The sequence below is a fragment of the Schistocerca piceifrons genome, chromosome 4 (genome assembly GCF_021461385.2).
Source record: "Schistocerca piceifrons isolate TAMUIC-IGC-003096 chromosome 4, iqSchPice1.1, whole genome shotgun sequence".
Classification (NCBI taxonomy): domain Eukaryota; kingdom Metazoa; phylum Arthropoda; class Insecta; order Orthoptera; family Acrididae; genus Schistocerca; species Schistocerca piceifrons.
This window is the reverse complement of record NC_060141.1, coordinates 376,816,389-376,832,079: the sequence shown is the minus strand read 5'-3', so window position 1 is coordinate 376,832,079 and position 15,691 is coordinate 376,816,389. Positions and strand designations below refer to the sequence as shown.

General features: G+C 46.5%; 1 protein-coding gene and 1 non-coding gene across 2 annotated transcripts in view; both read left to right on the top strand.

The window, feature by feature from the left end:
• LOC124795854 (titin homolog) overlaps window positions 1-15,691 on the top strand; it is a 281,978-nt gene that overhangs the window by 97,755 nt on the left and 168,532 nt on the right. The window lies entirely within an intron of this gene.
• Window positions 11,039-11,141, top strand: LOC124796975. Its single transcript, XR_007016864.1, has one exon. It is a non-coding gene; the product is annotated as a U6 spliceosomal RNA (small nuclear RNA).

The window sequence follows — 15,691 nt, the reverse complement described above, 5'->3', positions numbered from 1 at the left end:
TGCCAAAGCCGTTGTAACCACGCCGACCCTGTGGTCGATGCGGGACTATGGCGTCAGCGAAAGGAAGAAAGAAAGAAAGAAAGTAAAGGAAACGACTAACAGTGGTACTGTGTACCCTCTGCCACGCACCATATGGTGGCTTGCGGACTGCAGACGTAGATGTAGCTTATTGCACCGTTGTTCCCTTTCAAACCAATTGCCGCACGATACTCCACTAAATTAACTGATTGCACCATTTTGATTTGGTACCCCCTAGCGGCGTGCTGGGCTATCGTAGAGCGGGGAATTCAGTGCGTACGAGGTCCTGTGACATGTCCTTGCAAACAGACAAAACATTAATTACGAAAGACGTAAGAGTTACACTGTCCTTTGTGACTATTAATGAAGTCTTATTTGGAACAGAAGCGTTCGGTATATTTAAAGCATCTCCAGTGGTCACTCTAACAAATATGGTTTTCTTTACAAATCGGTTTAATGCGATCGTAAACAGTTCTCACGTATAAAATTGCCTTTATTATTAACTTTGGCTAACTTCTGGCTTCTAAATTATTTCCTACATTCTTATACAGGCGTTAAATTTAGAATATTTCACCCCTCCTCCTTCTCCCCTTTTTTAAAAAAAGTGTCACATATGCGTACGGGAGGTAGTATTGCTCAAAACTAGGTTACTGTCGTGATATGTCGGGAAACCAATACCTACTGAGATATGGACCAGTCTGTCCGCTCATTCCTGTCTATCTGTAACGTACTAGACACACCGTGTGCCTATGGTTACCGCGCATCACGATATCTTATACATTTCATCCCTGCTTCGCAGTGTATCATGCACTCTTTCAAACACATCTGGCTCCATTCAGATTGCGTCACAGGAATTGGTAATTAACTCCTGTCACGTATGTCCATTATCGATGGGTTGACGTGAATCCGTTGCATTTCTGAATATGGGGACGTCTAAAGACATTGGTGTATGCCAGATCCGTTGGCAAAGTGCGTACGTTACAGGAGCGTGTGACCACTACATGTTGCACAATTCGGATGGAGCTAGGTCTGAGAATAAGGGCTCCAGCATGCGTCAGAATATTTGGTAATTATACGCAGCATTGCCTATAACGTCTACCAACAGACCGATGGGAATAAGAGAACAGTTTGGTGCATCTCTTAACAGTTACTGGTTCCGGACATACTGTTATAGGAATTTTCTTCTAGTTTTCGCCATTACTACCTCCTGCAGAAATATGCGACATTTTTAACACTCTGTATACATACGAACACAGAGGAACAGCAGACGCTGTCACAGAGGCGAAAAAAACACGTTCGCTCTACGAGCGATGAAAACAAATTATACGAGGTGAATGTCGATATATAACAGCATGGAAAAGGGAAAATAATGTGTGTCACTGTAGTGCTGTGCAGTGGACAGTGTCGAAGAGAGGCCTCAAAAGCAAAAATACAACGTGTAATTAATTACGTATGAAAGGTCTCTGTTGGATTCCTTTCATGTTAATTTCTTAAATATGTTGTCATTTACGGCATAAATTCCTCTTCTAAATTTACAATGGTGTTTCGGACTATCTGGGAGGAGACTGAGCAGTGAAACGTGTTACTTTTACACATAAACAAGAACGATCTGTCACACAGTTTATATGTAATTCGTGTCACACAGTCTCATACGGAACCTACATCCGCTTTCTTTTATATACTGTATGTGATAAGGTACCGTCATCCCCCTTCCCTTCTGTGTGAGAGGATGAATGAGCAAATGTATGAGCAAATGTATTTCTAGTTGCATGCTTGAGGGTAGCAGACAAGCCTGTCTGCTAGAGAACAGTAGGACCAACGTCGGAACAGGTAGCTACGCTTTCTAAAAGCAAAGAGGTTTCTATCCTTAGTATGGTCCTGTCCGTCCCTTGTCATGTTGGTATAGGAAGCTGCCTCAATTCTGTCCAGTTGGCGGGTTAAATTGCCAAAATACCGCGCTGGTTGGATGTCTTGTTAGATCGTCAAAATCTCGACCTGATTGGAGGAACCAGCCCATAGTGCTCCAAACGCTCTCCGTTCGGGAGGTCTCCAGCGAACTTCCTGGCCGAGGTTGGTGTCTGACAGGCACGAATACAAGCAGTAGAAACTCTCGCCGTGTGCGGGCGTGCATTAACTTGCTGAAATACAAGCTCAGGTCGGACTGCCACGAAGGGCAACAAAATTGGGCGTAGATTATCGTCACGTACCGCTGTTCTGCAAGGTTGACGCGTATAACAACCACAGGAGCTTTGCTATGAAAAGCAATGGCACCTCAGATCATCATCGTGGTTGTCGACCTGCGCTGTCTAGGACCTCTCCAGACACATCTTCGGCCTGCAGCCTCAGAGAGTGGAGTAGGACTGTCTTCAGTGATGAGCCTCTCAACGTACTGGGCCCCAATGACCATGGAAGACCAGTCTGGAGACGCCCTGAACAGCAGTGGGATACCGACCCGATTGTCGTCCGTCATACGGCCCGACAACCGGGAGTGATGGTCTGTGTTCCCGTATCTTTTCTTGTCAGAACCCCTTTGCTTGTCATCGGCGGCACCCTTACGGCGCAGAAGTACGTCGACTATATTCTACACCCCGTTTTGCCGTTCATGCCAGCCTTCTAGGGCTTGCATTTCATTAATCTACAAACACATAATTAGCCTCGAAAATAAACTTGGCACAAATGGCACTGCACAATCTGTTATTCTCAATGGACCTATGTTTTTTCGTGGTTGTCGATTAAATTTCTCAGAATAACTTCCAAACTGAGAACGTTTGCAGCACTGTGGGCAGGAACCTCCAATCATATCGGAATTTTGACTATCTAACAGGACATCCAACAACTCTATCAATCAATGCCAAGGCGAATAACTACCTGCATAAGGGCCAGAGGAGCGCAAACTCGTTATTGACTAGTTCAATTTCTGAAGCTCTTTCTCTTGCGTAAATCATCCATTTTTTTCTGAAACTGTAATTATTTGTTTGTCTATACATGCACATCAAATCTACTGATTTCCTTTCCATCCAAATAAGTCCTTCGTGATGTGTAGATTTTTTAGTTTTGTCTTAGAGTAATTTTTTATTATTTCGGTACATTTCTAGTTGCGTACGCTTCACGACACGCGTCGCAACATCACTATACCATGGCAGGTGCAGGCTTCCGGCTGCGAAAGAATTTTCTATTATACTGTCAGAATATCACCGAGGTGGTGGCACAGAGGGCGCACAAGATGGCAGTGTCGCTCGTGTAGCGACTGCGTGGTCGGGGCACGGGTAGCGCACAATGCGCCGCCGCCCACCTGCACGTCCTCCGCTGCGCGGCGCCTTTCCGGGAACGGCGTGGGCCGCGTCACTGATTACCCCGCCCTGCCCTGGCCGGGCCGGCCCTGCGCTACGCCGCGCGCCGTGGGCACCGCCGCTCCGCCTGCACCAATCTGTGATGCGCACCTGCGGTTTAAAATCCTACGCACCGCGCCAAGGATACAGCAACCGTGTAAAATCTCCTGCGACTTACATAATTTCACTGCTGGCCAGTAAAACCAGCAAGGACAGCAGATGACGAAATATTACGAGGGGCGTGCAATAAGTAATGCAACACTTTTTTCTGAAAGCACACTGGTTTTATTCAGTATCCCAATATACCATATTATTCCCCATTCTTTTGGCTACAAAACCCTGTCTTTCAACATAATCTCCGTTCCATGCGACAGCCTTACACCACATTACTGGGAGGGCCCCCTGGTCTATGTTGGAGCCAACGTCAGGCTTCGTCAATAACCTCTCCATCATCCACGTACTAACAACGCATCATTCACTAGGCCAAACAGATGGAAGTCGGAAGGTGAGAGATCGGGGCTGTTGGTTGGATGAGGAAGAACAGTGAAATGCAATTTTGCAACTTTCTGTCGGGCCCACAGTCTTATGGGAAACCTAGCATAGTCAGCGAGAATGAGAAGTTCGTTTGCCGGCCAGGGTGGCCGAGCGGTTCTAGGCGCTACAGTCTGGAACCGCGCGACCGCCACGGTTGCAGGTTCGAATCCTGCCTCGGGCATGGATGTATGTGATGTCCTTAGGTTAGTTAGGTTTAAGTAGTTCTAAGTTCTAGGGGACTGATGACTACAGATGTTAAGTCCCATAGTCCTCAGAGCCATTTTTTTAGAAGTTCGTTTGCGTTTTTGTAACGACGAACACGCTGAAGTCATTTCTTCAATTTCCTGCGGGTAGCACAACACACTGCAGAGTTCATCCTTGCATCAGGGAGGAGAATACACACTTCTCTGTCCCAGAAGACCATCACCATGACTTTATACAGGCTTAGCATACGGCTTTGAACATTTTCTTCGAAGTAGAGATGGTGTGGCGCCCCTCCGTGGATTGCCGCTTTGTTTCCGGTTGGAAGTGGTGAATCTAAATTATCACGATCAGCCTCGAAACGTGCAAGAAATTACGCACAGATGGTCTTTCGTTGCTCTTTATGGCCTTCTGTTAGGCGCCGAAGAAGCCAGCAGACACACAACTTTGAGTACCCCAACTGGTTGACGAATATGTCAGGATTACCAATAGAGTCGTCTAGTTGAGCAGCAGTTTGTTTGAGTCTGGTCCACACGTTCCAGCATTGCGGGAGACACAGCTGTGTGTGGCCAGACAACACGCGAGAGATCGGATGGGTCTCCGCGACTTTGTTGCAATGATGACAGACGCCTCACCCAAAGACTCATCGTGCTTTTATTCACTGCCAGGTCTTTGTAGACATTCAGCATCTGCAATATTCTGGTTTTCCGCCAAACGAAACTCAATCGCAGCTCTCTGCTTAGAACCCACCTCAATTACAGACGCCATTTTTAAGGCTAAGTATAGCGTCGCCACCTATCGGAACTTTATGATGCTACATTGGCTCAAGCAGGAATGTTCCACAATGTCCCACAACAAATTCTGCATTTTATCAATAGAAACTGGCCGAGAAAAAAAGTGTTGTATTACTTATTAAACGCTCCTCGTACTTGCTGTGCTCACACACTATACCGGATACCTTACACAATCCAGAAATGATCATTCGACGTCACGTGATTATATAAGGAAACGGGGAGTATTCTGTTTTCAGTAGAGACCAATAACAACAGGACTCTCCTATTGGGAGAGCTCAGTGGCTTCCAAAGTGGACTTTGGGTGTCGCCTGAGTAATAAATCCATGAGGCACAAATCAACGTCGACTGTTGGTGATGTGACTGTGAACTGGAAAGGCGAAAAAACAACCACAGGTAAACCAAGCCCAAGCAGACCTCATGTAGTGACGGAGAGGGACTGTCGAGCATTCCTGAGAGTGGTTGTAAAAAATTCCATTACATCAGCGCAATAAATCACTCACGAGTTCCCAAGTGCAAAAGACCAGCTAGCACGATATTTCTCTCTCTCTCTTTCTGTGTGTGTGTGTGTGTGTGTGTGTGGAATAAGAAGAGTAGGGTACAGTGTCCGAGTAGTTCCTCATCAGCTACACATTTCTGTGGCCAATGCTAAGCGACTCTTGAAATGGTGTGAAGAGCGTCGTCACTGGACAATAGATGTCTGGAAACAAGCGATTTGTTATAGTGAATTACGCTCCAGCCTCTGGCAAGCCCGTGGAAGGTCTGGGTTTTCGAAAGGCTGGAGAACGTTACCTGTCATCATGTGCAGTGAAATGAAATGTCGTGTGGCTAGGGCCACCTGTCAGGTAGACCGCTCGCCTGGTGCAAGTCTTTCGAGTTGACGCCACTTCGGCGACTTGCGTGTCGATGGGGATGAGATGAAGATGATGAAGACAACACATCACCCAGTCCCTGAGCTGAGAAAATCTCCAACCCAGCCGGGAATCGAAACCGGGCCCCTTAGCAAGGCATTCCGTCGCGCTGACCAGTCAGCTATTGAGGAGGACATCCTGTGTAGTGCCAGGAGCGAAGTACGAAGGAGATGCTATTACATTACGAGTGTGGTTTTCATGGTCAGAGTGTGGACCCCTTATCGAGAAAACGGTAAAATCGGAAGGATAAGAGCGGCTTTTACAGCACTGTGTACTGGTAAAAAGCGGAGGAACTGTTCAAAGACGATGATTGTATTAGCATGGCACTCCACTCTGCCACAAAGCAGTATATGTGACGCAAAAGTTCGTGGACACTAACATTCCTGAAATCGACTGGCCTGTCCAGAGTCTCAACCTGAACCCAACGGAACATCTTTGTGGTGAGCGAGAACGTCGACTTCGTTCCAGTTACCAGTTTCCAACATTATTCTACCTTCCCTGTTTTCGGCTCGTGTGAAAGAAAGGGCTGTCATTCCTCCACCGACATTCATGCACCTCATGGAAACTGTCACCACCAGAGTTCACGCCGTCATTAAAGGCAAATGGTGGACGCAATCCATATTAATATCCACTAATAGCTGTCCAGATACTTTTGATCATAAAGTATGCAGTATAGTAGGAAGACCATTTTATTAAATTAGTAGATGGTTTGCGGGTATACGGGGAGCGAAACTGAGTACACAAAACTGCCACCTGTGACAGCAACAATGGCCCTAACGTGACAGGGTATCAAGGTGAACTGAGACTAGATGATAGATACAGCCATGTCGTTCTATGCTGCTTTAGGTCTGTGTTGGAGTTCATCTATCGCAGTCCCTGGCGAGTGGTGGCTTGTCAGTCTCTCAAACAAATGCTGGCCGGCTGCAATGGTTGAGCGGTTCTAGGTGTTTCAGTCTGGGGCCGCGGCGACCGCTACGGTCGCAGGTTCGAATCCTGCCTCGGGCATGGATGTGTGTAATGCCCTTAGGTTAGTTAGGTTTAAGTAGTTCTGAGTTCTAGGGTACAGATGACCTCAGATGTTAAGTCCCATAGTGTTCAGAGCCATTTGAACCAAATGCTGGGCCCACTCTCGACGAAAATGATTGCAATTTGCCAACGTTCGTTCTCCTCGGAGGCATGATGCATTTTCGTCGGATGCAACCACGAATTACAGACCTCAGCTGTGTTGTCGGAACTGAAGGAAATTTGGAATTTTGGGGGTGGGGGACGGGGGTTAGATACTGCGAGCCAGGCATCATCACGGCCTAATGACACCTTTTTCTTTTGTGGATAATGCATTGCATACATCCCTTATTTACACTGAAGCGCCAAAGAAACTGGTATAGATATATAGGTATGTATATTTATCTACAGAGATATGGAAACAGGCAGAATACGGCGCTGCGGTCGGGGAGGGCTATATAAGACAAGAAGTCTCTGGCGAAGGGGTTAGATCTGTCATTGTTGCCACAACGGCAGGTTATCAAGATTAAAATGAGTCTGAACGTAGTGATATAGTCGGCACACGAGCGATGGGACACAACATCTCCGAGGTAGCGATGTAGTGGGGATTTTCCCGTACGACCGTTTCACGAGTGTACCGCGAATATCAGGAATCCGGTAAAACATCAAATCTCCGACATCGCTGCGGCCGGAAAAAGATCCTGCAAGAACAGGACCAACGATGACGGAAGAAATCGTTCAATGTGACAGAAGCGCAACCGTTCCGCAAATTGCTGCAGATTTCAATGCTCGGCCATCAACAAGTGTCAGCGTGCGAATCATTCAACAAAACATTATCGATATGGGCTTTCGGAGCCGGAGGCCCACTCGTGTACCCTTGATGACTTCACGACGCAAAGCTTTACGCCTCGCCTGGGCCTGTCAACACCGACAATGGACTGTTGATGACTGGAAACATGTTGCCTGGTCGGATGAGTCTCGTTTAAAATTGTATCGAGCGAATGGACGTGTACAGGTGTGGAGGCAACCTCATAAATCTATGGACTCTGCATGTCAGCCGGGGTCTGTTCAAGCTGGTGGAGGCTCTGTAATGGTGCAGGGCATGTGCAGTTGAAGTGATACGGGACCCCTGATACGTCTAGATACGACTCTGACAGGTGACACGCACGTAAGTATCCTGTCTTATCACCTGCCTCCATTCATGTTCGTTGTGCATTCGGAGGGGCTTGGGCAATTCCAGCAGGACAATGTTACACCCCACACATCCACAATTGCTACAGAATGGCTCCAGGAACACTCTTCTGAGTTTAAACACTTCTGGTGGCCACCAAACTCCCCAGACATGAGCATTGTTGAGCGTATTTGGGTTGCCTTGCAACGTGCTGTTCAGAAGAGATCTCCACCCCCTCGTACTCTTATGGATTGGTGGACAGCCCTGCACGATTCATGGTGTCAGTTCCCTCCAGCAGTGCTTCAGACATTACTAGAGTCCATGTCACGCCGTGTTGCGGCACTTCTGCGTGTTCGCGGGGGCCCCATATGGTTGCCCTGAGCACTTTGAGAGCGGCCCAGGAAGGTTGTTTGTGACTTTAAAAGGTTCCTTCGTACTCTCGTGGGAGGTCTGAGGATCATAATGTTTTCTGTATGGGTTGTTAGGAGAAACTGCTTCGGAAAATGAATTAACTGGCAATTTACGTATTTGTAAAAACACATACCATGTAGTTTGAGTCTGGACCAGCTAAGAATAAGAGCCGCTAGAAACATTTGAGGAATCGGGACGTATGAGAATCAATGGATCGGCCTAATTTTATGTAAAGTATGGAGATAAGAGGACTACGGTGGGTGGGACACATAATGCTGATGACAGACAGCAATTCATCAGTAACATTACGAAGACCTGCGAGTGCTTGTGCAAGCTCAATAATTAAAAATCAGTGGCTTCCTGTTGCTTATCAGAAGTCGGTGTTCCAAAGGGACTTCAAGAGGCCTCGATTGAGGCGGATTGTACGATCTGGGCGTAATCTGCTGGGCCCGTGAACGGCTGTGATGATGGTACTGATGTTTGTGACGATGATTTCCTTGCACGAAGAACAGAGCTACCAGTTGAATATCGTCGTGTGGATGCTGGGCGGCTGGCCGCAGACTGGATGAGGAGGAGGCCTTCCGTGGGCGAGCCAGAAGGCCGCGGGAAGTGGGCCAGCCAATGGCGCGCCGGGCCCGCGCGCTCTCCATGTACGGCAGGGTCGGGATGGCCTGACTCACGGGCCGCCAGCCGACAGCCGCCAACGCTCACTCCTGTCCCCGTCCTACCGCTGCTGCCGGCGCCGCTCCATTTAAAGGGGCTCAGAAATGTCTGCACCAGAGATTTAATACCAGTGGTTTGCTGGAGCTGAGTTATGAATGAGCATGTTGAGTTCAGGCAGGAGAATTATTCCACTCCGATTTCGCTAGTCTATTCGACAACCAACAGCGAACTTCGGTGGTACACAAGGTGTGATCAGAAAGTAACGGGAATTCTTGTTTTTCTTTATTTATTCCTCAACATTAGCTTTGTCTTCTTCATCGTAATCCCCCCGAGATATAATACACTTGTGAAAGCGCTTTTTCCGATCTTGGAAGCACTTTTGGAACTTACATTTTGTTATGGTATTAAGCTCTTTAAGCGATTCTAATTTTATCTCATCAATGGTGGCAAACGATGCCCTTTCATGGTCTTCTTCAGCCACAGGAATAGAAAGAAGTCGCAGGGGGCTGCGTTCAGCAAATACTGTGGCTGAGGCAACATAACGGTTTTGCCAAAAAAATCACGGACAAAAAAATGTGTGTGAAATCTTATGGGACTTAACTGCTAAGGTCATCAGTCCCTAAGCTTACACACTATTTAACCTAAATTACCCTAAGGACAAACACACACACACCCATGCCCGAGGGAGGACTCGAACCTCCGCCGGGACCAGCCGCACAGCCCATGACTGCAGCGCCTTGCCGGCCTGGATGGCCGAGCGGTTCTAGGCGCTACAGTCTGGAACCGCGCGACAGCTACGGTCGCAGGTTCGAATTCTGCTTCGGGCGTGGGTGTGTGTGCTGTCCTTAGGTTAGTTAGGTTTAAGTAGTTCTAAGTTCTAGGGGACTGATGACCTTAGAAGTTAAGTCCCATAGTGCTCAGAGCCATTTGAACCATTTTTTTGCGGCGCCTTAGACCGCTCCGCTAATCCCGCAAGGCAATCACGGACAAGCATTGAGGCGTGAGCGCTAGCATTACCATGATGCAATTTCCACGAGTGGTTTTACCACAGTACTGGTCGTTTTCTCCGGTTTGCTTCAAGTAAATGGCGCATAACTCCCCGGTAGTATTCCTTATTGACGGCACGACCATGACGCACTGTCCCAAACCGAGTGAGGTGGCGCAGTGGCTAGCACACTGGACTCGCATTCGGGAGGACGACAGTTCAATCCCGCGTCCGGCCATCCTTCCCCCAAAAAAAACAACAACAACACTGTCCCAAGTGATCTAGCTTGTCAAACATTTTTCAGTCTTGACTCTTCACGCCGTTTACATTGGGACGATGGGACCTTTGTTTCGACGTTATATCCGTATACCCATGTTTCGTCAACTGTTGTAACCTTCTTCAGAAGTTTTAGATCGTTGTCGACTTCATTCAGCAATTCCTGAGCGATGTTTACGTGAGGTCGATTTTGGTCGAAATTCAACAATTTCGGAACAAACCGTGCTGCTACACTTTCCCTGCCCAAAACATCGGAAAAAAATTGCTTGGCATGAGCCAAAGGGTGTGCCGACATCATCAGCAAACTCTTTCATTGTGATTCGGCGTTTTTATAGAACCGTTTGCTTTACTTGTTCCAAATTATCGTCAGTAATTGACGTGCTAGGGCGTCCAGGGCGGTCGTCCTCTTTAGTCTTCTGGACCCTCCTTGAAACGTTTATACTACTCGTTAACTCTTGTCTCACTAGATTCGCTAAAAGCCACAGTCAACATTTCGAATACGGTGCTGCACTTTATTCCATTTTTCGAGCAACATTTAATGCAGATTCTTCGATCCATCTTTTTCGAAAGGAAGAATTGGTCGAGCCCTCGAAAACACGTATAACTTTTTCGACTGTCAACAGTAAACTAAATATTCAAAACAGCTCAAAATACAAACATACATCAGGAGCATGTGTACCAACAAGATAAAAAAATAGAAAATCGGATGTATAAACCCCGCGAGATTAAAAGATTCCCGTTACTTTTTGATCACACCTCGCATATACCATGATTGGATCAATACATACGAGAGTAGCATGGGCCCTGCGCTAGGAAGAAACGCAAAATTTTGAAGAATTCCACATATTGTCTGAGCGTGGCTCCAGGGCTGAGTCTGTAAACGTGAGACTTCAAATCCAAAGGTCTAGAGTTGAATCTTCGGTTGGTTCAATGATTTTTTTTTCTTTTACTAGTCGCTTCTTTCACATTTGGCAATGATTTGTGTATGTGAAAAACGGCAAGCTCTGAAGTGAGTCGGAGTCCACGTTTAACTGTACACCCCTCTACGGCTGGCTGGTGAAATCAGTTCAAAAGTGGAGGAACGCAAGAGCAAACAACTTCCAATACCACCATGTAATGAAGCATTTCGTTACTCAGACCACCCATTGGGTTCAGGACATGTAGGATAACCCAGTCATCCTGTCGCTTGTTGTACGATAGCCGAGAGGACAACGTAAGCAGCACCCAGGCTCAAGAGATTGACACCTCTTCGACGACGAAATCATTAGAGACGAAATAGAAGCTCCGACTCAGCAAGGAAGTGAATCGTACCGTGTTCAAAAGAACCATCGTAGCGTTAGCCTAAAGTGAGTTACGCCTACTACTCTCTTCCATAGTTGAGTTGTCTGTGGTATGTGGGGCGTGGGTTCGGTTCCCGGTACTGCCAGGAACTTTTCACTGGTATGAGGAGTGGAATAGGTTGTACCCAGCCTTGTGGAGCCAGCTGAGGAGTTAACTGAAAGAGAAGTAGCGGCTCCAAGATTCACAAAGCTGACAACAGTGGCGGATACAGAAAAACCTCAAGGAGGGGGCGCTAAAGATATCTTGAGCACCTTTACTTTTACCGTAATAAAAAACAATCAAGTTACATGCAAAGTTAACCAAAGTTTTATTTAAACTGATTATACACATATACAAGACAATGCCATTTTATGATATAAAAAAGTTACAATTGTGCTTCTCTTCCTTAAATGATGAATTCTGTTGAAACTTCCTGGCAGATTAAAACTGTGTGCAAGTCCGAGACTCGAACTCGGGACCTTTGCCTTTCGCGGGCAAGTGCTCTACCGACTGAGCTACCCAAACACGACTCACGCCCCCTCCTCACAGCTTTACTTCAGCCAATACCTCGTCTCCTACCTTCCAAACTTTGCAGAAGCTCTCCTACGAACCTTGTAGAACTAGCACTCCTGAAAGAAAGGATATTGCGGAGACATGGCTTAGCCACAGCCTGGGGGATGTTTCCACAATGAGATTTTCACTCTGCAGCGGAGTGACGCTGATATGAAAATCTCATTCTGGAAACATCCCCCAGGCTGTGGCTAAGCCATGTCTCCGCAATATCCTTTCTTTCAGGAGTGCTAGTTCTGCAAGGTTCGCAGGAGAGGTTCTGTTAAGTATGGAAGGTAGGAGACGAGGTACTGGCAGAAGTAAAGCTGTGAGGACGGGATAGTGTGTCGTGCTTGGGTAGCTCAGTCGGTAGAGCACTTGCCCGCGAAAGGCAAAGGTCCCGAGTTTGAGCCTCGGTCCGGCAACAGTTTTAATCTTCCAGGAAGCTTCATATCAGCACACTCCGCTGCAGACTGAAAATCTCATTATGAATTCTATTGCCTATTCTTCCTGGAAAATTGGTTAATTAGATCGTCATTAGGACAATCGATCTCAGGGTGAATGTTGTGGGCAGCGCCGCAAGGGGGGGGGGGGGGGGGGGGGAGGGCGACCCGCGCGTCCACCCCATATGTATCCGCCACTGGCTGCCAATGACTGGGAGAGTGCTGTGCTGATACCATAACCGCATCACATCCAAATGTTGCCATTGCTATATGATGACACGGTGGCTGGTCAGTATCGAGTAAACATCAAGACCAGATAACAAAGCCAAGATTCCGTGTAGTTCCTTTTTTTATGGAAAGTACCGAAAACTTAAGCATGGATTGCTGATCGGGGATCTAGACCGCTGTCCTTCTGAAGGCAAGTGCAGTATCTTACCCGCTGCATCACTGTGCTCGGTTTCTACAATGAAATAATGAAGCAGCGCGCTCCTAATCTGCTAATCGTACCGATAATCAATCTTGGCACTTAATGGAAATTCCTGTGTCAGTAACAGGCAGCTCCAGCAATACGGGGACCAATCAGCCCGTTCCGAATCCACCACTCCATCACACTTCATCGCGACAGGCTTTGTTACGTCTATCCACATAAACCTTAAACGACGGACTGGTTTCACCTTGTCCCTAAATAAGAGCAGAGTACCTATGCGTGATTCACAGGCAACATTTCACAGTATTCCGTGGTCTTGGATCCCTTTGAATACTTCATCCTCTAAATACATTATCAGTGCATTGTTTTCTGCTGGGAAACCCGTCCCTTGAGCTCCCAGCATGTTTGGCTCTCACATGGAGGGATGGGAATGATTCTCGGTCCTTCTAACAATTATTCTCTATGAGGTTTTTATAGATGGGGAGACAAAACCTTGTGCGGGCAACTGAGAATTTATTTCAAGGGCACGTAGCGGCTCCACTTTGAAAAAGACAACATTAACAGGCGGTATGTTTCCGTGTTAAACAAACTTTTCTTTACACTTAGGCCAAATTACGTCATAGACGAGGGGACGACACAGAAGTTGGGCTGCGGCTGCTGACCCTGAGGGTCTGACTGTGGCATTGAATAGCTCTCGATTATTTTCATTAATACGGTACAAATTCAGTACAAGTTCAGACAGATGCACCTTTCACTGTGAAGACATATAATGATAAAAAGTGCATCGCAAGTTTTTGTGTGCTATTATTTACATTTTGTGGCTCGAGAAGTGTCCAGACATTCCAAGCACAGACACTCTCTATATTTGATAGCCACTTAATTCGCAGTACGTACTGGAGGATATAAAGCAGTATTTGTATAGTAAATTGGATGATGAACGAGAGACAGACAGAATGCCATATGCTCGTTGGTATCAGCTCCTGTGTAACCAGAAGAGCGAGATCCTGTCGTTATCGCTTTGCGGTGTGAGACGTGGAGATAACGGCCCCTTTTCTCCGAGATCAACGCAACGTAGAATCAACGAGATACAGCACTCCGTATACATATTTACAGACGCCTTTAAATCTTTCAGTATTTCCAGTAAAGCGTACCTAGACCCATACTGGTTATTTCTCCAATTGTTCGGCTCTAATCTCAAAGTTTAGCAAAAATTTCTGTCGTCCCTTTTTGTTATGAGAGTCAGACGAACTGTCGCTTAACTGACTATCAAAATAAAAACAAATAGTTTTATTCTGCGTATTGAAAGGGATTTTTTAATACAAACAGATGTGACATTCAGTTGTACAGCATCTCGTTGTGATTTTGTTACCCTAGAAGTCCCCAAGGGGGAAAAAATAATTTCTCGTGGTAATCAAATCTACATCTACATCTACATCCATATTCCGCAAGCCACCTGACGGTGTGTGGCGGAGGGTACCTTGAGTACCTCTATCGGTTCTCCCTTCTATTCCAGTCTCGAATTGTCCGTGGAAAGGAAGATTGTCGGTATGCCTCTGTTTCGGCTCTAATCTCTCTGATTTTATCCTCATGGTCTCTTCGAGAGACATACGTAGGAGGAAGCAATATATTGCTTGACTCCTCGGTGAAGGTATGTTCTCGAAACTTCAACAAATGCCGTTACCGAGCTACTGAGCGTCTCTCCTGCAGAGTCTTCCACTGGAGTTTATCTATCATCTCCGTAACGCTTTCGCGATTACTAAGTGATCCTGTAACGAAGCGCGCTGCTCTCCGTTGGATCTTCTCTATCTCTTCTATGAACCCTATCTGGTACGGATCCCACACCGATGAGCAGTATTCAAGCAGTGGGCGAACAAGAATACTGTAACCTATTTCCTTTGTTTTCGGACTGCATTTCCTTAGGATTCTTCCAATTAATCTCAGTCTGGTATCTGCTTTACCGACGATTAATTTTATATGGTCATTCCATTTTAAATTACTCCTAATGCCTATACCAAGATAATATATGGAATTAACTGCTTCCGGTTGCTGACATGCTATATTGTAGCTAAGTGATACAGGATCTTTCTTTCTATGTATTCGCAGCACAATACACTTGTCTACATTGAGATTCAATTGCCATTCCCTGCACCATGTGTCAATTCGTTGTAAATCCCCCTGCATTTCAGTACAGTTTTCCATTGTTACAACCTCTCGATATACTGCAGCATCATCCGCAAAAAGCCTCAGTTAACTTCCGACGTTATCCACAAGGTTATTTTTATACATTGTGAATAGCAACGGTCAAACGACACACCCCTGCGGCACACCTGAAATCACTCTTACTTCGGGATACTTCTCTCCATTGAGAATGACATGCTGCGTTTTGTTATCTAGGAACTCTTCAATCCAATCACACAATTAGGCTGATAGTCCATATGCTCTTACTTTGTTCACTAAACGACTGTGGGGAATTGTATCAAACGCCTTCCGGAAGTCAAGAAACACGGCATCTACCTGGGAGCCCGTGTCTATGGCCCTCTGAGTCTCGTGGACGAATACCGCGAGCTGGGTTTCACACAATTGTGTTTTTCGAAACCCATGCTGATTCCTACAGAGTAGATTTCTAGTCTCCAGAAAAGTCATTATACTCTAACATAAAT